The sequence below is a fragment of the Gekko japonicus genome, unplaced genomic scaffold (genome assembly GCF_001447785.1).
Source record: "Gekko japonicus isolate JY-2015 unplaced genomic scaffold, Gekko_japonicus_V1.1 scaffold2133, whole genome shotgun sequence".
Taxonomy (NCBI): domain Eukaryota; kingdom Metazoa; phylum Chordata; class Lepidosauria; order Squamata; family Gekkonidae; genus Gekko; species Gekko japonicus.
Window position 1 is genome coordinate 94,030 of NW_015163153.1, and position 27,504 is coordinate 121,533.

The window sequence follows — 27,504 nt, forward strand, 5'->3', positions numbered from 1 at the left end:
CCTTTCAGCTCAGGCTGTTGGAAGCCAGCTTTCTAGAAATGCCAACGAAAATCTCCACAATATACTCCAGGGAAGTCACCCAGCCACTTGGATTCAGCCGTACGAAGGTACTGGAAAGTGGTTTCCTCTCATCGGAATTCCTCAGATACCTTTGACTCAGGAGGAATTGTGGACAAGCCCTCTTGGCTGGGGTTAAGGGTGGGGGAGGAGGGGAGAACCGGGCCTTAAAAATAACTGCTTTGCGTGCCAAAGGACCCAAAGTCAGTCGCTGGCGTCTCTCGTTAAAGGATCTTATTTAGCAGAGCTAGGAGGAGCTGCTGCCCATCAGAGGAGGACACCGTATTCCACTAGGCAGAAGTTGACAGCCTCTAGGTGGGTCAAACAAAACCGTTTTTATAAGTTAAAGTGTTCTATATGTTCCATCTTATAAAGTGCATTGTGTATTATTCATAATATTCTAAAACAGGTATATATTCATTACATGCAATGTCAACAATAATAATCAGTTTGTACGATCTAAGCTGCGGTGGCTCAAGTGGTTAAGACACTGAACTGCAGGCTGTGGAAGGTCAGTAGTTCAGCAGTTTGAGACCCGGGTTGCCGCATGACCGAGTGAGCTCCCGTCTCTAGTTCCAGCTCCTGCCAACCTAGCAGTTTGAAAGCAAGAAATTGCAAGTAGATAAATAGGTACCACTTTGGTGGGAAGGTAACAGCGTTCCGTGAGCCTTGGTGTTTAATCATGCCGGCCACATGACCATGGAAACGTCTTCGGACAACGGAGATGAGCACCGCAACCCTAGAGTTGGATTCGACTGGCTTTCGAGCAAGGGAACCTTTACCTATTACAATCTAATAGCTACCAGTCAATTTACATCCTTTTTTACACAATCAACCTCAACGGGAGTTTCTAGAATTGTGCACCTGCTTCTCCTTGCTTGAATGTCTTCTAAAGGGGGAAGTTTCCTTTTGTTGAACAAGGTCAATACTTCTTGAGAAAGACAGGAGCGCTCCGTTTATGAATGTCAGCTGCTGAATGGGCCTTTTATAGGACCAGCAACAAAAATCAATTTCAACTTCAATGTAACCACAAAAGGAAACTTCCCCCTTTAGAAGACTTTCAAGCAAGGAGAAGCAGGTGTACAATTCTAGAAACTCCCGTTGGGGTTGATTGTGTAAAAAGGATGTAAATTGACTGGTAGCCATTAGATTGTACAAACTGATTATTATTGTTGATATTGCATGTAGTGAATATATACCTGTTCTAGAACATTATGAATAATACACAATGCACTTTATAAGATGGAACATATAGAACACTTTAACTTATAAAAAAGGTGTTTGCCGTGTATATAGTTGTTGTTTGACTCTTCTGAGCCTGCAGCTCGAGTTTCCACAGCCTCCAGGTGGGGCCTGGGGATCCCCTGGAATTACAACTCCTCTCCAAGGGCCATAGTTTAGAGCAGGGGTCCCCAATGTGATGCATATAGGTGCCATGGCACCTACCAAGTGTTTCAGGAAGTGGGTTTTGCCCAGCAGGGAATCCGATTGACTATTGGAAATTCGGTTGGCTGTGCAGACTTTTTGAAAATGTGGCTTTGGCAGCAGCTGACACCACAGCACAAGGATCTACCCTGTGTTACTGAAGTTAAGCGGTGGCAGCCATTTTGTGGCCGGCTCTGCCTCCTGCAGCAGCCATTTTGTGGCAGCCATTTAGTTGCTGCACCCAGCGTGTTGTGTCAAAATTCCAAATGTACCCACAGACTCAAAAAAAGTGGGGGACCCCTGGTTGAGAGCTAGGGCTGCCGAGTGGGGGCAGGGGGCGGGTAAACCCCCACTTCGGAGGCCCGATTTCTGCCACCGTGGAATCAGGCCCCGGGGGGAACTCCACCCCCCGAAGCGCAGCATGGCTGTGTCACCAGAGGTGACGCAACCACGTCGACCACGTTGGGGGCGTGGCCCAGATCGTCGTAGGGAAAACTCTATGGTTTTCCCTTCGACAATCGGGGCCACGCCCTCAACGTGGTCGACGTCACGCATCACTTCCGGTGACATGCTGGCGGCGCATCCAGGAACAGGCTCCCCCGCCGGTTAGTTTTTTTTAACTTGGCAACCCTATTGAGAGCCACAGTACACAATACCTCTTTCTTTGTGAGTTGGGTTTGGGTTCTCCCCCACTTTCTCTGCCAGGAATTCTTTTTTAATATCCCCAGGAATTCTGTATTCAGGAGTTGGCATCTTTCAATATTATATAGCAACTAAGTTGTTTGTCTAGCTGTAACCAATTTAGATGCACATTACAGGCTGATTAAGTTTGATATCTCTCAGACGGTGCCCCTCTTGAGTGCCCTTCTTAACTTTCTTGCCCTGTGGAAGGGAACTGAAAAGGCACTGAGCTGTCTTTTCCCAGGTCCCATGATGCCTCCCCCCAACTCCACAGTGGAAGGGAGATGGGAAGTCCGAGGGAAAGCCGTGGCACTCTCACGCTGGCTGCTGTGTGTGGGTCTCGCCTCAAAAATAAAGCTTCTGGCATGGCTATTTGTGGGGCAGAACTTTTAATTAAGGGGGCGTGGCCCCAAAAGGCCCCACTGCAGCTACGGGCCTGCGTGGGGGACATTGTGTTTTTGTTTTGTTTTTAAGTGTACATATAAATTAAAGGAGTACGAAGAGGTTTCTTCCTTCAGTAAGTTGACTAATTTCCTCAATAATGTTGTACGGGTGGTGTTGAGAGTTTCCTCAGTGGTTTTGCTCTGTCTGGCGGGTAGGCAGATTGGAGGACAGGTTTTCTCGCAGGGCCTTGCAGCCCAGAGCCGGGCGAGAGGAGGGGCATACAATGATCCTCTGCAGCAAATTGTGTGCTGTTAAGGAGGCTGGAGTTAGTTCTGCCTCAAAAGAACATAAGAGAAGCCAATGTTGGATCAGGCCAATGGCCCATCTTGTCCAACACTCTGTCACACAGTGGCCAAAAATAACAGCTGCCATCAGGAGGTCCACCAGTGGGGCTGGGACACCAGAAGCCCTCCCACTGCCTCCCCAAAGAACCAAGAATACAGAGCATCCCTTGCCCCAGACTGAGAGTTCCTATCTACACATTGTGGCTAATAGCCCCTGATTGACCTCTGCTCCATATGCTTATCTAATTCCCTCTTGAAGCCATCTGTGCTTGTAGCCGCCACCTCCTCCTGTGGCAGTGAATTCCATGTGTTAATCACACTTTGGGTGAAGAAGGACTTCCTTTTATCTGTTCTAACCCGACTGTTCAGCAATTTCATGGAGTGCCCACGAGTTCTTGTATTGTGAGAAAGGGAGAAAAGTACCTCTTTCTCTACCTGCTCTATCCCATGCATAATCTTATAAACCTCGATCATGTCACCCCTCAGCCGTTGTTTCTCCAAGCTAAAGAGCCCCAAGCGCTTTAACCTTTCTTCATAGGGAAACTGTTTCAACCCTTTTAGAATTCTAGTTGCCCTTTTCTGCACTTTTTCCAATGCTATAATATTCTTTTTGAGGTGTGGTGACCAAATCTGAACTCCAAATGAGGTCGTATCATTGATTTATACAGGGGCATTATGATACTGGCTGATTTGTTTTCAATTCCCTTCCTAATAATCTCCAGCATAGCGTTGGCCTTTTTTTATTGCAGTTGCATTTCATTGAGTTATCCACTACGACTCCAAGATCTCTCTCTTGGTCAGTCTCAGCCAGTTCGGACCCCATCAATGTGTATTTATAGTTAAGATTTTTGGCTCCAATGTGCATCACTTTGCACTTGGCCACATTGAACCCCATTTGCCACGTTGATGCCCACTCGCCCATCCTCGACAGATCCCTTTGGAGTGCCTCACAATCCTCCCTGCTCCTTACCACCCTGAACAACTTTGTGTCATCTGCAAGTTTAGCCACTTCACTGCTTACTCCCAACTCCAAATCATTAATGAACAAGTTAAAAAGCATCGGACTGAGTACTGATCCCTGTGGTACCCCACTGCTTACCACCCTCCACTGAGAAAATTGCCCATTTATACTCACTCTCTGTTTCCTATTAATTAGCCAGTTTTTGATCCACAAGAGGATATGTCCTTTTATCCTGTGACTATCGAGCTTACTTAGGAGCCTTTGATGAGGAACTTTATCAAACACTTTCTGGAAGTCAAGGTAAACAATATCTATTGGATCCCCCTTGTTTGTTTGTTGACTCCCTCAAAAAAACACTAACAGATTAGTGATACAAGATCTTCCCTTACAGAACCTGAGTCTGCCTCAATAGCTCTTGTTCATCAATGTGCCTACTAATTCTTTCCTTAATAACAGTTTCCACCAACTTACCCAGTATCAGTGTCAAACTGACTGGCCTCTGGAACCCTTTTTATAGATGGGAGTGACATTTGCTACTTTCCAGTCCTCAGGAGTGGAGGCAGATTTTAAGGAAAGATTACATATTTTTGTCAGGAGATCCACAAGTTCACATTTGAGGTCTTTCAGAATTTTCGGATGTATGCCATCCGGGCCTTTCTCTTGATGAAAGGGGAGAAATCTTCCGTATGAACCAGTGACAAAGGCTGGCTGAAGAACTGAGGACAAGGAGAGTCCTTACCCCAAGTATAGCTGCCCGGCTCCAAAGTCCAACAGAGAGATGTTCTCCTCTGAATTGCTTCCAAGAAGGATGTGCCAGCAGACACATAAGTAAATAAAATAAATAAAATACACATCGGTGCTGTTCTAAAGCTGGAAACATATGGGAGGGGGGGAGGCAGCGTGCCTCAGACTGAACGTGTGAACGGGCCTCCTATTGTAGCCCAAATCAACACACAGCCAGCACTGACCTGGGAGATTCCTGGAAATTTGGGGGTGGAGCCTGGAGAGGGTGGGTTTGGGGAGGGGAGGGACCTCGTTAGGGTACAACCCAGGGGTCATTTCGTAGAAAAAGAGCTAGGGAGACTCATTAACATAACTCATTAGCATATGCCACACCCCCTGACATCACCGGAAGTGTGTCCTCCCCACAGCCGGCGGCGACCTCCAGCGGGCACCAGCAGGGAGCTCCAGGCCCCGCCCTCCCGCACCTCACCCGGGGGGATGGCGTCCCCCCGCGTCCCCCCCACAAATGACCCCTGGTGCCACCCACCCTCCAAAGCAGCCATTTTCTCCAGGGGAACTGATCTCCTTAGTCTGAAGATCAGTTGTAATTCTGGGATTGATCCTCATCCTGGGAGATCTCCGGCCCCCCCCCCAGCTGCCCCCCCCACGGATTTCTGAGGCATGTACTTCTCATCCGGAAGACTGGCCTTTGCTTTCACAGCCAGGTTATTTGAGGTCTTGAGGCCTTCTGCATATTCTCCTGGGTGGGTGTCTCGAGGGGCGGGGCTGTAACAGTCTCTCTTCGCTGACTCCTTCAACAATTTGGCTGAGCACAGCTGAGCCGGCTGAGACTAGAAAACCTTGGGCGAGCGGCCAACTTCCCTGAGCCTTTAACCAAAGTTGGGAAGGAGGTAAGGAGACTGTCGCCTGCTATGAATAGCATCAGCCGTCCTCCATCGGTATAACATGCCCCGCAGGGCTGATAGGAAAGGTGCTCTTTAAAAAAAGAGATTTTGGGATTTTGTTTGTGCCCCCCCCTGCCAAATAATTATTTCTGTTTTCCCTTCCTGTTCTGCTGTTGAAAAAAAATAATAATATTGTACTTTAATTATTTATACAGACCTGGAGAAAATTGGGCAGGGAACCCAGGCATGTTTAAAATGACTTTCTTTCCCTTCCCCAGATGAGGAAAGGAAAGAAAGGCATTTAAATCCCCCCCCCAGGTGGTGATGGGGCGCCCCTGGGCTCCTTTACTGCCGGAGCAATGCTCCGGCGTGCTCTGGCAGGAAATGACTCCTGGATACGGTGCTTAATAAAGAGCAACGGGGGGGGGGGGGGGGCACGCTATAGTTTTACACCGCAGTAATAGAAAAGCATTTATGTATCTGCTTCATCTACAGTCTGCTTTTCTGGCTGCAACTCTGGATGGATCTAGGTTGCCAGATAGGTTTGCTAACCTCCAGTTGGGGGCTGGAGCTCCTCTCGAATTACGACTGATCCCCAGACGAAGCATGCTGGGAGAAGAATGCTAACATGCTACTATTCTGCTGGGGCTTGTGGCCTTGGCCGCCCGGCTGTAACTGTGCATGCTTCTGGTGTCGGTTAGCCTAGCTAAATGGAGACCAATAGCACCCTGTAACCATATCAGTAATACAGATACTTTTAGAGCTTCATGGCCCAAGAAGAAGCAGCTTCCATTGTTTAGCTAAAAGGGGGGGAAACTTTGCTCAGGAAGACCCAACCAATAGATATGCTTTGCTTGTTTATTGAGTGTAAAATGCTATGTCACCCATTGTAACTTGAGGAGAGTCGGTGGGTATTCGAGGGTCCCAAAACCTTGTTTATCTGTGCTCTTCCCTTATTAATTAATTTTTTTTTAGTGTTTCTTCTCCGCAGGACTGTTTTGTGTGTTTCTCAAATTGGGGTGGGAAACACAACCACATTCAGGGACAATGTAGTGATCTCCAAAGATTAAAATCAATTTAGGCCCCGGTCACACGGCAAAGTTGCCACGGGAGAGGCACGGATGGTTGGCGGATTATCTGGGCGCGATCACACCCCAACATCTGGGAAGTGGAGCGCACCGGTGGCTTACCGCCGACAATGCGCCTTAACAAACTAGTACCTCCAAGGTACTAGTAAACGTTTGCCACGGGCTGCCTCCAGACACCCGTGGTGTGATCGCGCCAGCACGCAGCATTCCCCTCCGGTCCCTCGTTTACCCGCCGGCGCCGAGGGAAGGACTCGTGGTGTGCCGCCGGCGTGTCTGATTGCGTAATCGTGCATCAAACTGCACCGGGGCAATTAGCCACGCCTCCCCCCCCCCCCCGCGCGATATCCGGCCTGTGTGACCGGGGCCTTAGTCCATCATAAGCCCAGGGAAACACGATTCTTGCATTTTCAGGTTGAATGTCTACCAGTTGTCTAAAAAACCCCAACAATTAACTTGGCTGGCACCCCATGGGAGGCAATGATGCTAGAAATGGGGGGAGGGGAGGGCAGCAGAAAATATATTTAATGTGAATCTATAGTGGTGAAAAGTGCCGTCGGGTCACAGTCAACGTATGGTGACCCCCTGGGTGGGGTTTTCAAGGCAAGAGATATTCAGGACTGGTTTGCCGTTACCTGCCTCTGCCTCACAACCCTGGTATTTCTTAGAGGTTTCCCATCCAAATACTGGCGAGGGGCTGGACCAACCCTACTTAGCGTCCAGGATATGATGAGATCAGGTTAGCCTGGGCCATCCAAGTCAGGGCTATGAATCCACATCCAGTGCTTACTGAAATGCAAGACTAGTTTCTGCCTTTGCCTGCCACCAGTGTTCCCTCTAAGCTGAGTTGGTGTGAGCTAGCTCACAGTATTTTAGCCTCCAGCTCACACATTTTCGTCTTCGCTCAGGAAGGGCAGCTCCAGAGCAAACGGATTTATGCAGGAGCCGAATTGCTCACTCACAGCTTTAATGCCAGTAGCTTTCAAAGTAGAATTTTTGCTCACAAGACTCCGCATCTTAGAGGGAGCCTTGCCTGCCACTCCAGATTTTCTCAATGTTTTGAGTCAAGGCAACAACAGGCTGAAACTGGGCTGGCCACTGAAGGGAGGTAATGTGATGCAGAATGGGGGGGGGGAGAGGAGAGAGAACCCAGAATAAAAAGAAGGTTGAACTCGATTTTACTCCAGAGTGGGGGGGGGGAGACCCTGGATTAAAAAGAAGGTTGGATTCGATTTTAGTGCAGAATTGTTTGGAGGACACCACGGTGAACATGGATTAAAAGGAGAGAGTAGAAAGGGCCTGGGGTTTCTTCTCGGGTATGCCATGAAAAAGAGGGGGCGGCCTTACGTCTGCATACACATTGCACTTATGTCCAGTGTTCCCTCTAAGCTGAGTTAGTGTGAGCTAGCTCACAGTTTTTTAGCCTCCGGCGCACACATTTTTATCTCTGCTCAGGAAGGAGGGCTCCAGAGCAAACTAACTGATGCAGCGCTCACCACTTGAATACCAGTAGCTCACAAAGTAGAATTTCTGCTCACAAGGCTCCACAGCTTAGAGGGAGCATGTCCAGTAATGATTTTTGTGTTTGTGTGTATAACATTCTTAAAGGGGGGTCATCTTACATTCAGGGTCATCTTCCTTTTGAGTAAATATGGTAAATATTTAATGGGGTGAAGTGGAGAAAGAGAAGAAGAAGAAGAAGAAGAAGAAGAAGAAGAAGAAGAAGAAGAAGAAGAAGAAGAAGAAGAAGAAGAAGAAGAAGAAGAAGAAGAAGAAATTGGATTTATACCCCGCCCTTCACTACCCAAAGGTGTCTCAGAGCGGCTTACAAATTTCTTCCCCTTCCCCTTCCCACAACAGACACCCTATGAGGTAGGTGGGGCTGAGAGAGCTCTGACAGAAACTTCTCTTTTTCAAGAACAGCTCTTACCAGAACTATGGCTTGCCCAAGGTCATCCAGCAGCTGCAAATGGAGGAGTGGGGAATCAAACCTGGTTCTCCCAGATTAGAGTCCACACACTTAACCACTACACCAAACTGGCTCTCGATAGGCAGGGTACGACTGCTTAATAAATAAGCACAAGAAGTAAGTAAAAGAATGAAGAGGGAAACTGTTGACATGGTTATAGACTTTGTTTCCAGGATGTTGTAAGAGAAGGAATTTAGCACCATCGCCAGGGTTCATTCGAGTGGAAAGGAATGTCAGGATCCCTTCCTTCCCCATAATTGCCTCCTGCCAACAATAATTTTATTTTACAAAGCACAAAACCACAACACTGTAATGCTTAGTTATATATGCAAAATAATTATCCAATTCCAATATTTCATAAATTAATCATATTCATATAGCCCGTCACGCAATAGAGTGAAAAGTCTCTTGTTAATTTCACAGCAGTTCTTCAAATGTCAGAGCCCTTGTCAATTTCACAATGGGTGGTTTTCTTCAAAGAAGCTCCTGCAGCAATATATTTCTACCTTGCACATCAGAGTGACAAAGCTCTTGTAAATCTCAGGGCAAGTTGTTTTCTTCAATACAGTAACGCAATCCCCTTGTTAATTTTATCTCCGCTTGCCCAATGGGATGTGCTGCCATTGAAAGGGCAATGGGGTTAAACGAGATCAAATTCCGATGGTTTGCTTCTTTCATTCTCTGAACTGAATCGGTGGCCAACACGTCGAGGGAGCTGAGAAGTTAGTCTAACTGGCAGAGAAGTTGATCATGCGCCTATTATGCTTCTCTAATCTCCTGGCCCTGCTCTCCTTCTCCCACTGAAATAGAAGAGGAGGCAAAAAATAGTATCGGATGGCTCGCTTCCAAACGGGGAAAAGGCGTCCAAGATAGCGGCGGCCTCTGCTTCTGCCCCAGATTTCTGAGAACATAAGAACAGAAGAGAAGCCAATGCTGGATTAGGCCAATGGCCCATCCAGTCTAACACTCTGTGTCACACAGTGGCCAGAAATACCAGGTGCCATCAGGAGGTCCAGCAGTGGGGCCAGGACACTAGAAACCCTTTCACTGTTGACACCTCCAAGCACCAAGTATACAGAGCATCCCTTGCCCCAGACCGAGAGTTCCTATCTATAGGTAAAGGTTGCTTGAAAGACAGTCGAATCCGACTCTAGGGTTGCGGTGCTCATCTCCATTTCAAAGCCGAAGAGCCAGCGCTGTCCGAAGACTTCTCCGTGGTCATGTGGCCGGCATGACTAAACACCGAGGCGCACGGAACGCTGTTACCTTCCCACTGAAGTGGTACCTATTTATCTACTTGCAATTTCTTGCTTTTGAACTGGTATCTATACCTTGTGGCTAATAGCCACTGATGGACCTCTGCTCCATATGCCTATCTAATTCCCTTTTGAAGCCGTCCATGCTTGTAGCGCCACCACTTCCTGTGGCAGTGAATTCCATGTGTTAATCACTCTTTGGGTGAAGAAGTATGTCCTTTTATCTGTTCTAACTCAACTGCTCAGCAATTTCATGGAGTGCCCACAAGGAGTTCTTGTATTGTGAGAAAGGGAGAAAAGTACCTCTTTCTCTACCTGCTCTATCCCATGCATAATCTTGTAAACCTCGGTCATGTCTCCCCTCAGCTGTTGTTTCTCCAAGCTAAAGAGCCCCAAGTGCTTTAACCTTTCTTCATAGGGAAAGTGTTCCAACCCTTTCTATCATTTGAGTTGCCCTTTTCTACACTTTTTCCAATGCTATAATATCCTTTTTGAGGGTTACCCATTTCCCATACAGTCAGAAGTCCCATACTTCTTGACACAGCACACAGTTAAATTGTGGAGCTTGCTGCTATGGGATGTGATTATGGCCAACAATTTACCAGTCTGGTGTCATGGTTAGGAGTGCAGACTCTAATCTGGAAGAACCAAGTTTGATTTCCCGCTCCTCCACATGCAGCTGCTAGCATAACCTTGGGTCAGTCACAGTTCTCTCAGAGCTGTTGTCTCACAAGCAGTCCTTGAAAGAGCTCTCTCAGGCCCACCTACCTCACAGGGTGTCTGTTGTGGGGAGGGGAAGGGAAAGGAGATTTGAAGCTGCTCTGAGAATTCTTCGGGTAGTGAAGGACGGGGTATAAATCCAATCTTTTCTTCTAAAAGGGGAGTGGACAAAGTTCACAGAGGATGGGGCTATCAGTGGCTACCAGTCATGATGGATATCTACTTCCTCCAATACCAGAGGCAGTGTGTCTCTTTATATCATCAGTTGCTCAGGAGCATGTGCAGGGCGATGCTATCGCAGTCATCTTGCTTCTGGGCTTTCTGGAGGGAGCCTGGTTGGCCACTGTGTGAACAGAATGCTGGACCGGATGGGCCCATGGTCTGATCCAGCATGGTTCTCCTTCTGTTCTTAGGGAGGCTTGCTGGTCTAGGATTGGGGAGGGCTGGGTTCAAACCCCAGGGAAGCTTGCTGGGTAGGTTTGCCAAATCCAGGTTTGGAAATGCCTGGAGATGTGAGGGTGGACCCAGGAAGAGTCGGGTATAGGGAGGGCATGGAGATTGGTAAGGTGTAATGCCATGCAGCCCACCTTCTAAAGCAGCCCTTTTCTCTAGGAGGAATGGAAGAAATGTTTTGAATCCAAAGAATAAAGACGTGATTTATGTAGTCTAGAGATCAGTTGTAATTCTGGGAGAACTCCAGCCCCCAGCTGGATGTGAGAATTCTTTGGCCAATATTTAAGAGTTGGAAGGCTGTTGCCTCTACTGGAGAGAAAAGGCAAATAGACAAATGGGTACCTGTTCTTAGAGTGGGGAGGCACCCGTCCCTTGTGGTGTAGCGGCGGCGTGAGTGGTGAAGCGGCGGTGGCGAAGAAACATGGCGGCTGGCAAGGCAAAAGCGAGTGAGAGGAGGCTGGACTGACAAACGCGGAGGCGGGGTGACGCAGCTGGCCGGAGCCTACTGGACAGAGGCCGGCAGCGAGCATGCGTGGACGTGCGCTCGGTCCAAGCCCGAAGGAGTCGCAACAGCCAGGAAGTCGCAAAAAACAACCAAAGACCAGCGCCAGAGAGGACGTCATCGAACCAGGAAAAACACACGATCTCCCGCAGACAACAACAACCCGCTACAAGGGTGCCTGGTAGGCTAGTCACTCTCCCCCTTGTATGTATGTGGCTCTAGATAAGGATTGGCAGTAACAGAATATGTAAACCGCTCAGAGCCCTCAGGGGGTGAGCGGTATATAAACTGAAGAAAATAAATAAATAAAATACAGACTGGTGATTCTTCGCAGTGACGTTGCAGGCACGGATTCCAGACTGGGGGAATGATATGAGAATATACTGAATACATCACTGAATATTTCAGCTCTGAAGAAATCTATGTGTGAAACGGGCAGAAATCTAGATGCTTGTTGGCCGGATTGGTACAACAGTATTTGACTATTTCTATGAGGAAGGCCAGATTGGTTGGACTGGTTTTTTTTTTTAATATTCTCTACGTTGAAGTGAATTTGTCCACAGGAATCCTGCATGGTCCTACAATTATTGTACCTGGTCTCAATATAATCTGCATACATACAACCCGTGGGTACTCCGTTTATAGTTTGTGTGTAAATGAGACATGAGTATATTATTTTGAGATCTTGAGACGTTCAATGAGACAATTGGTCATCTGTTCGAGGTGTTTTTGTTTTTTTAATTTTTTTATTTTCCAAAACTACAAGAAAAAACAGGATGGGGGAACTACAAACTATGGGAGGGAGTAAAGCAAAAGCCACTAAAAACCACTAAAAACCCAAATCCAGATAATCTGACTTAATAAGGTTCAACACAAAAGACAACTGTAAAAATAAAAGCAAACTTCAGAGAAAATCAGCATCTCATTTCTCGTATCTTCTTTCCCTCAATCGATAGACTTGCTTGGGGGCAGCTGCCCCACGTTCCGAGTCTGAGCCTTCTCCAGTAGGTGCTTCATCATAACTTCCCTTGTCCTCATCGTCTTCTCTCACTGGTCCCAGTTGTTGCCGCAAGAACTCTCGTGCTTTCATAACAGAGTCAATTTTTTTCCTTCTTGTCAAATTTGAAGACTAATCTTTCAGGTACAGGTTTTGTAAAAACAATGCCAAGTCTCTGTATTTATTCCTCTTTTCCCTTATTTCAAAGGGAATGTCTTTTAGAACTCTTATCTTGTTGCCGTCGATTTTAAGGATACTTCCACTTGTTGCCTTTAGGATCTGGTCCCTCACTTGTCTTCTGGAGAATCTCACCACCACCTCCCCGGGCAGATTGTTTTTCTTTATATATTGTGAATATGACCTGTAGATCACATCCATCTCACTTAAAAGGAAATCCACTTTTAAATCTGCAACCGGTCCCAAGGCGTCAGCCATAATCTGCTTGAGATTCTCCCCTTTGTTCTCAGGAACCCCCTGAAACCTCAGGGTAAAGCTTGCCTTTTCCATTGGAAGTTGTAATAATTGTGCTTCATCAGAGTTTCTCTTATTTTCCATCTCTTGCATTTGTTTTTTAAGCTTCTTAGTAGTGGCGTCCACTTTTTAAATTTTTATTTAATTATATAATATTACACTTTAAAATAGCAACAGCGATGACATAATATATATGACAACAAGAGAAAAAGGGGCACAACAACCATATCATTTACAATACTATTCAAATATATAAACAATTTTGAAAAACTGAGAACCGTTAACTTCTGTGAAAATACAGTCTATTAAGCAAAATCCTTTTGTAGCCTCAACAAAATAGGAGGAGCTTATATTTGGCAGCTTTAATAGCCTCCCATTCAAAACATTCTAAATCTATCTTTTCTACTAAAGGAAACCAAATACTTAACGGATTGCGAAAAAGTTGTTCATTGTGTTTGGAATCCCTATAAACAGAAAAAACGTCTAACATAAACAAATCCCAGATTTTATGAACCCATTGTGCTACCGTAGGAATTGCTTTTTCTTTCCAGGATCTGGCTATAAGAATTTTTGCCACAGTAAGCAACATTCCTATTAATTTTCTCCTTTTTATAGACGGACCATTTTCGGGCCAAAGACGTAAGAGAACAATCATAGGATCTAAAGGTAAGTCATAGTTGGTTAATTTGCATATACATTGTACTATCTGAGTCCAAAATCCTTGAATTAGTTTACAAGACCACCAATTATGTATATATGTAGCACGTTACCCGCATTTTTTCCAACAAAAAGGGGTTAAACCTGGAATTATATGAGCTAGTTTGACGGGAGTCATATACCATCTCAATGTAACTTTTAAGTTAGCCTCTAGAGCATATAATGACTTGGACATCGAATTATGGGCCTGCCATATGTCCTCCCATTGATCTTCTGTAATCACACAGTTTAAATCCGTTGCCCACGCTTTTTGATAAGTTAACACATCTAATTTTCGACCTATCAATAGAATTTTATAAATTTTGGATATTAGCCAACGTTTTGATAAGGTTTAAATAATAGTTGTTCAAAGTCATTGAGAGGTTTTTGTATTGAAGATTGAAATGCGGAATTTTCTATAATTTTCTATAAAGTGTCTGACTGTATCCTGACTGCCTCGCCCCTGCCTAGCCCCGCATCGTGACACCCTCCGCCCCTCCCCTGTTTCCGCCTCTCTCTCTTTAGATGGACGCCCTCTCCCTGTTCTGTTTTCTTTCCCTCCTTCTCCAAAGACAAAAGAGGATGTGTCCTGCCGCTCAGGCAAACTTTAAAAAAGCCAGAGAGAGCATAAGAAGTAATAAGTAAATATAAAGGACTAGGGGATTCCCCCTCTTCTTTAAAAGGCCTCAACTTCCAGAGCCGTTGGACCTCCCCCGGTGTCCGGTGCAGGGAAGCACGCATGCGTGGGAGGCGTCCTCTGAGTCCAGAGTATTAACTGGAGCCAGGACTCTGTAATCAGCCGGCAATTAGGAACACAGGGAATGGGGTTTAAAGGAAGCTCTCTTCACTACCTACCTCGTGCTGGCAACTGATCACATGATTGAATCGCTGCACCTCGGACCTTGCATCTTGTTTCCTGACTTTCTGCTTGACTCCCTCGGCTTTTTGACTCTGGACTGCGTGACATCGTTCTTCTGGCTCCCTGACCTTGGAATGTGTAACCTGACTCTGAACAACGGCTTTCGGCTTTACAACTCGGACTGCCAATCTCTGGTAAAGCTTAGACTGTGCAAGTGACCTAATATTTTGGATTACGCTTTTGTTTCTCTGCCTATCTGGTGCTCTGACCTCAGCCTGTGTTTTTGGATACTCTGTGCCTTGCCTAGCCCGCCCTGCCAGGGCAATTGTGACACCCGCCTTGGGACGCCACAGCCATGGGAGGGGCTGCGCCCGGAGCCCAGGGTGGGCTTGACACTTACCTGCTAGTAGCCCACCACATGGTATCCTTCAACTGGCCATCATTCTTCTCTTGACGAGGGTGTCCAAGAAAGGTCTTTTTGCTTTCCCATCCAGTAGCGTCACAGGGTTTTCAAGGTAAGAGATGTATCAGGGGTCCTTTGCCACTGCCTGCCTCTGCATAGCGACCATGGTGGTGTTCCTTGCTGGGCTGCCATCCAAGTCCTAACCAGGGCTGACCCTGCTTAGCTTCTGAAAACGGAGGAGATCCGAGTAGCCAGAGCCATCCAAGCCTGTCCCAGAAGGGCCCAGCTCTTTTATAAATCTCTGTTAGGGCTGCCATCTTAAACAATTTTACACAGCTTCCTAAAACAAACACTGGCCCCGTTCACACACCGAATTTGCCATGGGAGAGCCACGAATGCTGGGCGAATTTTTAGGGCGCGATCACACCGCAACATCTGGCAAGCGTAGCGCACCCGTGGCCAACCTGTGTCATGCCGCCGAAGCTGCGCAGTTAAAAAGTATCTCAACAAATGTACTAACAAATGGATTGCCACAGGCTGTCGACGGAAGCATTCCCTGTGATCATGCCGGCACGCGGCTTCCCCCCGGCTGTCCTACTTGACGCGCACGCGCTGATGGATAAAATTGTGGTGTGCCGCCATCGCGTCTGATTGCGTTCTGGTGGGTCTAATTGCGTCGGCGCAAAGAGCCACGCCTCCCCTCGGCATTATCTGCCCCGTGTGACCGGGGCCTCCAATCCACTAACAATTTAAAGGTAAAGGTTCCCTTGCTCGAAAGCCAGTCGAATCCAACTCTAGGGTTGCGGTGCTCATCTCCGTTTCAAAGCCGAAGAGCCAGCACTGTCCGAAGACGTTTCCGTGGTCATGTGGCCGGCATGACTAAACACCAAGGCGCACGGAACGCTGTTACCTTCCCACCAAAGTGGTACCTATTTATCTACTTGCAGTTTCTTGCTTTCGAACTGCTAGGTTGGTAGGAGCTGGAACTAGAGACGGGAGCTCACTCCGTCATGCGGCACCTGGGTCTCGAACTGCTGAACTACTGATCTTCCACAGCCTGCAGTTCAGCATCTTAACCACTTGAGCCACAATTTACACTCCCTTAAAAAAAGGGTTTAGTATTCACGACAGTTTTCAAAAAAAAGCTTGTCATCTGAAGGAGCACACACCCTGTCAGCAGCCAGTAGGGGGAAATGTTTTTCTGAGTAAACGGATACAGCATCAAGATTTGTGCAGGGGTGTGCCGTTGTGTGTAACAAGCATCCCCCCCCGACACTGGGAAATATTGCAGATGGAGGGTAATGTGGATCTCTTCCTCCCTCCCCAAGCAGAGACGGGTGTCGGTTCTATGATTTCACAAAATGTCAGCCATGCTGAGTGCACAAATGTTAAAACAGGAGATGCAGACGCACATTGCGGAGAGGGACATTCAGGGTCCCCGGGGGTCCCCCAAAAAGGATTTGTGATCCCAGCGAAAAAGGACCTGGACGCAGCCAGTGTGCTGCAGTGGCCAAGAGTCTGACTCCAGCTCGAATCAGGACACAGAGTGAGACGACTCAGCTCTTTTATGGCCTCGGATCCCCTCACCTGTAAATATGGGGATGATGATTGACAGTGGCCTACCTCATAGGGCAAGGGTATTTTGTGTGAATTGCTTTGGATGCTCTAAAGCAGGGGTCATTTCATAGAAAAAGTGGTGCAGGAGCTCATTAGCATAACTTATTTGCATATGCCACACCCCCTGACATCACCGGAAGTGTGTCAGAAGGCAACCCCCACCGCTCAGGCTCCACTGGACTGTTTTGGATTGCTAGCTATTGGGGGGGGGGGAACGTGCAGATCTGTCCTCACAGAGGAGGGAGAGCTTGTACCTGAATAAAACTTGGTCTTAAAGGTGCCACTGGAGTGTTTTGGACTGGGGGGCTGGAGGGGGGCTCTGCAACTTATCTGGCTGCTTCTTGCTCTGACTGAGGGCTGCTGGGAGCAGGGGGTGGGACTTGTTGCATGTGCCCGCCCCCTGGGGTCTTTACTGCCGGAGCTCCACTCCTGTGTGCTCCTGCAGGAAATGACCCCTGCTCTAATGAGATTAAGTCCTTTTCTTGGTATTATGGTCTTGTGTACTGGGAGTCCACCAACTTCACATAAAAAGAGCATGTGCTACTAGCTATCCCCCATATATGTACGGTCACCATGTTCTGTGAAGGGGGACAACATTTGTATTTACCATGCACGTACAGTTTCAGCTATGAACCAACTACTGGAGAGCCAGTTCGGTGTAGTGGTTAAATGCATGGACTCTAATCTGAGAGAACCGGGTTTGATTCCCCACTCCTCCACAAGCAGCTGCTGGTGTGACCTTGGGTCAGCTACAAGTTCTTTCAGAGCTGTTCTCTCAAAGGCAGTCCTTGAGAGAGCTCTCTCAGCTCCACCTACCTCACGGGGTATCTGTAGTGGGGAGGGGAAGGGAAAGGAGATTGTAAGCCTGAGACTCCTTCAGGTAGTAAAGGGTGGGGTATGACTCCAATCTCCTCCTCCTCCTCTTCTTCTTTTCACAGTTTGTGTTCACACATAGCAAGGCTGTACATACATAATAAATACATGTACTGTGTTCACACAACAGAGCAACTGGACATATTGGAAGGGTTGTGGGTAGCATTCTCTCCCATATATATATATGAGAGTTAAAGTTAAAATGTTAAAGTTAAAATGACTGAACTGAGGCTATTGTACTTTGGTCACACTATGAGAAGACAAGAATTACTGGAAAAGACAATAATGTTAAGAAAATTTGAATGCAACCAGTGTTCCCTCTACGCTGTACGCCTCCAGGCTAGCCTGATCTCATCAGATCTCGGAAGCTAAGCAGGGTTGGCCTTGGCTAGTATTTGGAAGGGCGACCTCCAAGGAATACCAGAGGTCTGGTGCAGAGGCAGGCAGTGGAAAACCACCTCTGAAATGTCTCTTGTCTTAAAAAACAGGTCTAGCTTGACCACCTAGTGGTGCTAGTAGAGGCCCAGTTTGGTGCAGTGGTTAGGAGCGCGGACTCTAATCTGGGAGAACCAGGTTTGATTCCCTACTCCTCCACATGCCGCTGCTGGAGTGACTTTGGGTCAGTCACAAGTTCTCTGAGAGCTCTCTCAGCCCCACCTACCTCACAGGGTGTCTGTTGTGGGGAGAGGATGGGAAAGGAGCTTGTAAGCCGCTCTGAGACTCCAAGTGAAGGGCGGGGTATAAATCCAATCTCCTCCTCCTCCTCCTCAAGAGCTAGAACTACTGGCTGCCAGACAATCTTAGGATCTCCTGGCTATTCTACACACTCTGCCATATGATCATTATTGGCCCCGGTCACACAGGCCAGATATCGCGGAGGGAGGCGTGGCTGTTTGTCCTGGAGTGAACTACCGCGCGGCAGCGGGATCAAACGTCCCGCCGACGTCCCGTGGTTGGGGGAGGAGGTGCCGGGGAGGTCACTCCTGCGGCGCGGCAAAGAAGCGGATCGGCGGGGTTTTTTTTACCCAAGTGTTCACATGCTCCATTTGGTGCTTGTGCACATTCCCTGGAGACTTTTGAAAAAAAAAAAAAAATGCCACCGGAAACGTGATCAGACGCCCGCCCTTGCCCCGCAATTTCCGGAAACTAGTACATCGGAGGTACTAGTTTTTTACCCCGCATCTTCGGCGGGAAGCCTCGGGTGAGCCACGGGAGCTTTACGCTTCCCAGATGTGGCGCTGTGATCGCGCCCAGAAAATCCACCTATCTTCCGTCTCTGTAGCGTGGCTAATGCTCCGTGTGACCGCAGCCATTAATAATTATTATTGTGTGTGTGAGCTCAATAACACTGGAAGCCCCGCTCAGCAGCAATCTGGAGCCATACAGGGTCTTGCACTGCCCATGGCCCATTTTAAGAGTACAGCAGTTCTATTCTGCTCAGGATGTGAGCTGCTCCGCTTAGTGCGAAGGGGGGGATTAGAATACAGAAGGCAACAGGAAATGAGGAAGACCCACCATAAAATGGATTGACTCCATCAAGGAAGTTGTGGCCCTCAGTTTGCAAGCCATGAACAAGTCTGTAAATGACAGGCCATTTTGGAGGTCATTAATTCATAGGGTTGCCGTGACTTGGAAGAAGAAGAAGAGATTGGATTTATACCCTGCCCTTCACTTGGAGTCTCAGAGCGGCTGACAAACTCCTTTCCCTTCCCCTCCCCACAACAGACACCCTGTGAGGTGGGTGGGGCTGAGAGAACTCTGACACAAACTGCTCTTTTTCAAGGACAGCTGTGCCAGAGCTTGTGACTGACCCAAGGTCACATCAGCAGGTGCAAGTGGAGGAGTGGGGAATCAAACCCGGTTCTCCCAGATTAGAGTCTGCGCAACTTAACCACTACACCAAACTGGCTCTCTGGAAGAGATGTGATGGCACTGAACACACACACACAAACACACACAAAGTCCTATCAAGAGTCATTTCCCCATTTAATTTCCCCAATCGGGACCCAAAATGGCTTACATAATTATCCCTTCCTTCATTTTGTCCTCACAACAACCCTGTGTGTGATTGGCCCAAGGTCACCCAGTGAACTGCCATGGCAAAAGTAGGCATTGGAACCCGAGTCTCCGAGATACTAGTCCGACATTCTTTTTCTTTTCTTTTTAAATCATTTTTATTGCTTTTTATCTCTACACACTACAGGGTATAGGGAAAGGGAATAAACTAAACTAAAATACAGAGCAAGCAGGGATTAAAAAAATTCTAAAATTTGATTATCTAATGTTTCCTCATTATTTAGCTTTTACATAATTGGAGATTAAAAGTTAGTATTTCTATTTTAAGCAGTACAAACAAAGTTAACTGTAGTGTGTGCATCTTCGTAAATAGAGAAAGACGAGAAAAAACAGACTTCCAGGATAGGGTTGTTTAGCTGATTTTTTTCCTTCCACGTTTGTTCTTATCAAACGGCAGCTTGACCTTAAATGATTTAGGATCTGCGACTCATAATTCTGATTCAGAGTCAAAATCTTCTTCAGAGGAGCTACTTGGAGAGCTATCACTGCTTCGGGAACCATGTTCTTCTGTGACGATATTGTCCTCTCCTTTTCCTTCTCCTCTTTCTTTTGCTAGGCTTTGATGCTGTTCCAAAAATGCCTTTGCTTTAAGGACAGAGTCAATCTTTCTTTTTTTCCCTTTTTGAAGTGGAAGATAAATCCTTCCGGGATTATCCATCTGTAGGGAGTGGAATTTTTCTGTAGAAATAAAGTCAGGTTTTTGTATTATTTCCTCCGCTTTCTCACCTCAAATAGAACCTCTTTTAAAACTTTCACTTCTTCTCCTTGGATCTTTCAGGTTATTCCATTAGTCGTCTTCAGTATCATATATCTTGTTGACCTTATAGAGAATTTCACAAATACTTCACCAGGCAGTTTATTTTTCTTAACAAATTCTGAATAGGTTTGGTATACCATATCCAGGTCGCTTTCTAAAAGTTCCGCTTTACAGCCTGCCACAGAAGCTAGGGCTTCGCTTAAAATCTCTTTCATGTTCTCATCTTTTTGTTCTGGAACACCTTGAAATCTCAGGACGTATGCTGACCGTTCCAGCTGAAGTTGTAATATCTGTTGTTTCTCAGAGGTCCTCTCTTTTTCCAGTGCCTCCATTCTCTGGTTCAGTACATTGGTCTTCTCATCAACCTTTTCCAGCTTTTTAGTTGTCTTCCCTGTTCTTGCATTGGTTTCTTTCAGTTCTTTTTGTAGAGCTTCAAAGTTATTGTTCAAGTTAGTCATCTGGTCCAGATGCGGCACAGTGGCTAGTTTGACATTCTTAACCACTATACCACAGCCAGTTTGGTGTAGTGTTTAGGAGTACAGACCAGTGTTCCCTCTAAGATGAGTTAGTGTGAGCTAGCTCACGGTTTTTTTACCCTCCACCTCACACATTTTTGTCTTGCCTCAGGAAGGATAGCTCCAGAGCAAACTAAGTTATGCAGTAGCCAAGTCACTCGCTCACAACTTTAATGCCAGTAGCTCACAAAGTAGAATTTTTGCTCACAAGACTCCACAGCTTAGAGGGAGCATTGGTGCAGACTCTAATCTGGGAGAACCGGGTTTGATTCCCCACTTCTCCACATGCAGCTTGGGTCAGTCACAGTTCTCTCAGAGCTCTCTCAACCCCACCTACCTCACAGGGTGCCTGTTGTGGGGAGAGAAAGGGAAGGTGATTGTAAGCCGCTCTGAGACTCTGAGTGAAGGGCGGGGTATAAATCCAGTCTCCTCCTCCTTCTCTCACTGCCATCTCTCACTGCCATCTCTAGCTCTCGCTCGTCACTGAAACAGATCAAGGGAGCAAACAGATCTTGGGCAGAGCGATACATTGACCCCCCAGAACTCCGTAGGAGCCATGGAGAACCAAGCATAGTTCTTGTATTTTCCTGGCCCTGCCCCTTGGTCTTGTTCCTAGGTCACACTAAAGTGTGACAGCAGGTTGCGGAAGTGGCTGCCCCCCATATTTTTATGTAAGATGCCCTGAGCCTGCTTCGGCAGGGAGGGCGGGGTATAAATGGAATAAATACATAAATATAGAGCCCGTTGAAGTACAAAGACCTGATCTAGATTTCAGGACCCACCAGGAGAGGATTTTGCACCAAGATGGTTAAAGGACAACCCAAATCCACTTAGCATCCTTGTGTCATCCAAGCCTTAAACTATCTGGGAATGGAATATTTAAAGCACTACCTTTTCCCCACCAAGAAACTGCCCATCCAAGGAGATCTTCATCGGAGGCCATGATCTGCACACCCCCTACTGTTAGAAATTAGGTTGGAGACAGTCAGAGATACGACCTCTGCTGAGGTGGTTGCCTCCACCTCTTCTGAGGCAAATTTGCCGGGTGCTGAGGTTGCTATCACAGAATAGAATCACAGAGTTGGAAGGGGGCCAGACAGGCCATCTAGCCCCCCCCCCCCCCTCTAATTCAAGTATAAAAAGCCAGACAGGCCATCTAGCCCCCCCCCCCCGCTTAATGCAGGATCAACCTAGAGCAGTGGTGGCGAACCTATGGCACGGGTGCCAGAGGTGGCACTCAGTGCCCTCTTTGTGGGCACACGTGCCATCGCCCCAGCCAGGCCCAGACCACTATTAAAGTGTGGAATTCTCTGCCAAATAATTTTAAGTAAATGAAAGCATTTGGGATTGCTTTCCTTCCTTTTTTTGGATCATCTTAAGTTAATATGTATGGGTTGTTTTTTCTAAAGTATTCAGGTTAAATTGCCGTGTTGGCACTTTGCGATAAATAAGTGGGTTTTGGGTGGCAGTTTGGGCACTCGGTCTCTAAAAGATTTGCCATCACTGACCTAGAGCATCAGGGGGAGCTCACCACCTCCCGAGGCAGCTGATTCCCCAGTTGCACAGCTCTGTCTTCCTAATATTCAGCCAGAACCTTCTCGCCTTTAATTCAAACCCATTCCTGCAAGTCCTCTCCTCTGCTGCCAACAGGAACCGCTCCCTGCCCTCCTCTAAGTGACAGCCCTTCAGATACTTCAGGAGAGCCATCCTGTCCCCCCTCAACCTCTTCTTCTCCTGACTGAACATTCCCAAGTCCCTCATGTTTGCACCAGGTAAATGTCAGAGTGAGAAGATATGAGGTGTCAGATTCAGATGATGGTCATCTAAGTGACAGCTGACAGTCCTCATGCTAGCAGCTCTGGCTGGAGTGAACCGGTTCTGACTGGCTTTGTGATAGCAGTATCAGAATGACTCAGCAGCCAGTGCTGATTGGTTGATGTAAATATATAAGCATTCACTGTACAGTCCACTTTACCCTCTTTGATGTATTGGTGTATGGCGGAGCACCTTGTCAGTTGAATTGATGACTGGTGTATACCTGCACTGCTTAACAGGACCTTTTGTAAATAAAACCTTGTAAATATTCCTTCCCACCCAACTGGGTGGACATTGGACTCTTTTGGGACTTGGCTCTGCACTATTCTGAGAAACTCCGCTCTGGTGGTAACTCACCAGCCACTAACACCACTCCCTAACAGTGAAAACTGTCACCATTATTTGCTTCTGATGACAAATAAACAGTATATGATCCTAGCGCCTTTCTTTTACTGCCGTCGCTCTTCACATTTAAGACTTGAGGGGGGATTGTTCAAAAGCATTTTGAATATCTTTATCTGCATTGTTGAAAATGAATCGTAACTCGCTTTGCATGCAAGATTGAAGTTTTGAGAATAGGCTTAGGGTGGCTGGTGGGGGGGAGGAAGGCCTCCTCGACATGCGTTTCTGCATCCCGACGGAACGGGCTGTCTGCTCATGACGCAGGGGCCAGGCACGGGGACACAGCTGCTCTTCGCCATGACTGGTCACGGACTCGCTCGAAATAACCGTGAGAGAGAATCCAAAGGGCTGGCAGTGGAAAAGAGTAACGTGATTCACAAAGTCCAGGTAAGCCATGTCCATCCCCCACCCCTCTTGCCAACCCACACATGGTGACGGACGGGAAAGGGCGCCTGTGGGTCACGCCCCGCTCTTCTGCTCATGGCCGCTCCCTGCCAATGCATCGTTTGCGTGTGTAAAGGGTCAGATTGAATTTCATTTCGATGGGCAGCCCAGGGGATAATTTTAGCTGTTCCTCGGCTTTGACTGTCTTGCCTCCCACCCACCCACCCACCCACCCTCACAGCTGATGTAGAAAACTCGTCAGGACTTCCTTGCAGCTGGCCTGGCTGTGAGTTGGAGAGAACATAAGAACATAAGAGACGCCAATGTTGGATCAGGCCAAAGGATACCTTGTGGCTAATAGCCACTGATGGACCTCTGCTCCATATGCTTATCTATTGCCCTGGGTTATTTGGATCCTGTTTTTCTGTGGACTTAGCCTCGACTCGAACATGGAGAAACTCCAGAGTGATAGGCAAATGCAGAAAGGGCCATTGTCTGACTTTAATCACCATTCCACACTGGAAATAATTTGTCCTGTGTGAACGTAAAAGCCAAGATCTTTTTTAGTTAAAGATATCCTAGAAAGCAGGGGCTGCGGTGGCTCAGAGGTTAAGACGCTGAACTGAAGACCGGAAGGTCGGTAGTTCGGCAGGTCACTCGTCGTCAGTGAAATATACTGGGTTTGAGACGCATATAGTGATCAGCTCATAGTTTATTAGTGATTTCAGCTTAACTCTAAGAGAACTCTAGCAGGGCTGGAGCCCTGCTTATATGCATGCAAAACACCACAACAGAGGCAGCACACAGTAAGGCGATTCACCAGGGGGATGTCTGGTCGTGCTACGATGGATTAAAAAGATTGGGATAAAATTCAAGCTGGCATAATGACAGGATTAGCTGCCCGTCTGAACGTACCCTTAGACAAATAAATATTAGCAAACGAATAAATATCATTGGACAAATAATATTATCAATATCTGGTTTTACCCCTTTGGTTTTTATTTTTGGCAGTCTCATTTAATGTTAGTAAAAAGCAAATTTGAATATTTTTCAATAAAAATTTGTGTGTAATATTTGTTCATGTCTTGCGGCTTTCAAACATCTGAGGTTTTTTCTATTTGGCTCTTAATGTTAACCAAGTTTGGCCACACCTGGCATAAAGGCTATGTTAGGAACTGTTGGTCTACTTAATCAATTCATCAGGAATTGCAGCCGTAATTGATTTGCTTTGTTACCTAAGACGAGCTTCGCTGGATCAGATCAAGGGTCTATATAGCCCAGCATCCTGCTTCCTACAGCGGCCAGCCAGATACCTGGAGAGTTCACAACCAAGAGAACAAAGATCTAAACTCCCCTTTGTTGCCCATCAGCAACTGGCATAGAGAGAGGTATACTGCCTCTGAGCATGGAGGGTCCCCATTTAGTCATTGCAGCTAGCGCCACTGGTGGCTCTCTCCCCTGTACATTTGTCAAATCCTTTCTTAAAGCTGGGATCCATAAATACACCCTGTGGCAGTGAGTTCCACAAGATGGTTAGCAGGGGTCGTTTCGTAGAGAAAGAGCTAGGGGAACTCATTAGCATAACTCATTAGCATATGCCACACCCCCTGACATCAGGGGCCCGGCGGTGGACCTGCAAGGCCAGCGGGAGTGTGAGGAAGCCCCGCCAAGGCCCTCCCTGGCCCCAGGCAGGCAGGGGTGGGGAGAGGCGGGGAGGAAGCAACTTACCCTCCCTCTTCTCCTGCCTCCTCCTGGCTGAATGAGGGCTGGAAGCGGGGCGGCCGGAAGCAGGGGGTGGGGCTTCGTCATGTCCCCCACCCCCCTGCACCTCACCCAGGGGAACTGCGTTCCCCCGCGATCCCCCCCCGGTTAGGCAGCGAGCAGTTAAACGCATTCTTCCGCATTCATCTCAATGCTCACATTTCGTATGACTGAAGCACCTGCGTCACCAGTATGTGCTTGCCCTGAGATCTTTTGCTGAGTCCTTGTCAGCAAACCCGAGCCTTGGAAGCAAGTTGAATGACCGTGTGGGATAAGGGCAGACTTTGGAATGCTCCTTCTCAGGGGTTGTTGGAGCTTGTGACTCATAACCTTCAAGAGGTTTGGATAAAGTGTTTTGAAGGGCGTTTGGAGAGGAGCGGGCTTTGGTAAACTTGCTGGAATGTATTCTGATGTTCAAACAGTGCGTAGGGCTGGACTCAGATCTGGGAGGCCCCAATTCACATCCCTGCCCAGTCATGAATGTCCCTGTCTGACCTTGGTCCAGTCGTGCATTTTCAAGTTCAACCACGCCTGCTGTGACGATACAGTGGGAACGAAAGAACTATGCATCCCACCCTGAACTCCTGGGGCAGAATAAGCAGCACGGGAAAGGCAGCGAGGTTCCTTCTTACTTTTTATTGCTGCTTTTTAAAAAATTTAAACCTTTGACGCTGCTGGGTGGTTGTTTTTGGGGCTGTTGGGTTTTTTGGGGAGGACATTTGGGGGGATATTTTTTAATATGTGCATGTGTGCATGCGTGCGTGTGCACCTGGAAGTCATGGTGGCCCTACTGGTGGCCTGGAGGATATTAAGAGAGGCAGGGCCTCTGGGGGGGGGGGCAGCAAGGCCATTTGGCCCGGGCTTCACATTCTTGCCCCCCCCTCAGATTTACACTTTTGATGTTAACTCTTAATTTGGCTGTAGTTACAGACACAGAAATACTAGCCTTCCCAACCTCCCATTTTCGGCAGTGGGCCTCAACAATGGAAGTGGCCCAGGCCTCTCTTTACCTCTGTGAGGACCTGACTGTTGGCTTCAGCTCTCGTTCTGCTGTACGAGCCCTTCTTAAAATCATGTTGGGATGATTTTCTGCTGTTCTGTGGTGTCTCCTCATTCTTGTTCCTTTCCTTACCTGAATAACAGCAGATGAGATAGGTGAAGCAGGTGCAGTTTCCAAGTGACATCACTGATTGTACGGTATGATTCTTGTTAGTCACATTCCTAGACACTTGTGGCGCTCCCAAACTCAGCCGCCCGCCTGTGCCACATGTTTTCCAGATCCTAGTGCACTTTCCTGGGTACATTTTAACTCCGCATCTTTGGCAGGACGCCACGGGTTGGCCACGGGTGTGCTACACTTCCCAGATGTTGCGGTGTGATCACGCCCCGAAAATCCGCCTGACTTTCGTGCCTTTCGCGCGGCAAATCCTCCATGTGACCGAGGCCAATATTCTTTTTCTTACTGTATTAAATGTAAACATTTAAAATAGAATACTACTAATTTTGTACCATTGTTTTCGCACGTCTTCATTTTTTAATTTATGGGGGGCCCCCTCAAAAATGGAAGTGGCCCGGGCGTCTCTTGACCTCAGCGGTGGCTGAATAAAGCCTGCCCCCGCCTCTGATATTCCAAGGAGGTCTCCCATCCAAGTTCTTGCCAGAGTTGACCCTGCTTAGTCTATAGCTACACAAATGCATCCTCACGTCCAGAGAACTTACATGAGCTTTGGTAAAGGGAACTCTGGTGAAACAGGGATCCCCACAAAGAATTAATTGCCTGGTCTGAGGACTAACGTCTGAAGGACATATTGCTTGTCCTTTCTCATCCTTTTCAGGAAGCCCACCTTAGGATTCTAGCAACTAATACCTCACAGGAAATTTCTCCATTCCAGAGATCTGACAAGGCTTGCCTGGGCTATTCAGGTCAGGGCTTGGGGGGTATGTGTGTGTCATTTTAAGTAATTTTTTAAAAATTAATTACGTCAGTGCTTTGTTTTTATTCTTTGTCAGTCCTCTTTGGCATTCTTTGTTTGGTAGAAAGCATCCTTAACTAAATGAGTGAATGAATACTTTACTGTGGCACTGGAAGGGGAAAAAACCCAGGTATTTACTGGTTTTAATGTTGTAAGCTGCCCTGAGCCGCTTCGGCGGGAGGGCGGGATAAAAATCTAATAAATAAATAAATAAATAAATAAATAAATAAAAGTGCCTCAAGCATTTTTTTTCTTTTTAAAAGATTTTATTGATTTTTTTACAGATAAAAAGAGGTCCAGACACTACAAATACAAGAAGACTAACACATAACAGGCAAGAAGCATGTACTCAATATATCTGCTTGAATTTTACATAATTAGAATCATTCTTTTATGCACCTAGACCAGTTTAACAAATTAGAGTATATAAAAACATTTTT

General features: G+C 47.1%; 1 long non-coding RNA gene across 1 annotated transcript; it reads left to right on the forward strand.

The window, feature by feature from the left end:
- On the forward strand, positions 1–27,399 carry LOC107106840. Its single transcript, XR_001482377.1, has 3 exons — positions 1–107; positions 13,549–13,599; positions 27,349–27,399. It is a non-coding gene; the product is annotated as an uncharacterized LOC107106840 (long non-coding RNA).
- The last annotated feature ends 105 nt before the right edge of the window (positions 27,400–27,504 follow it).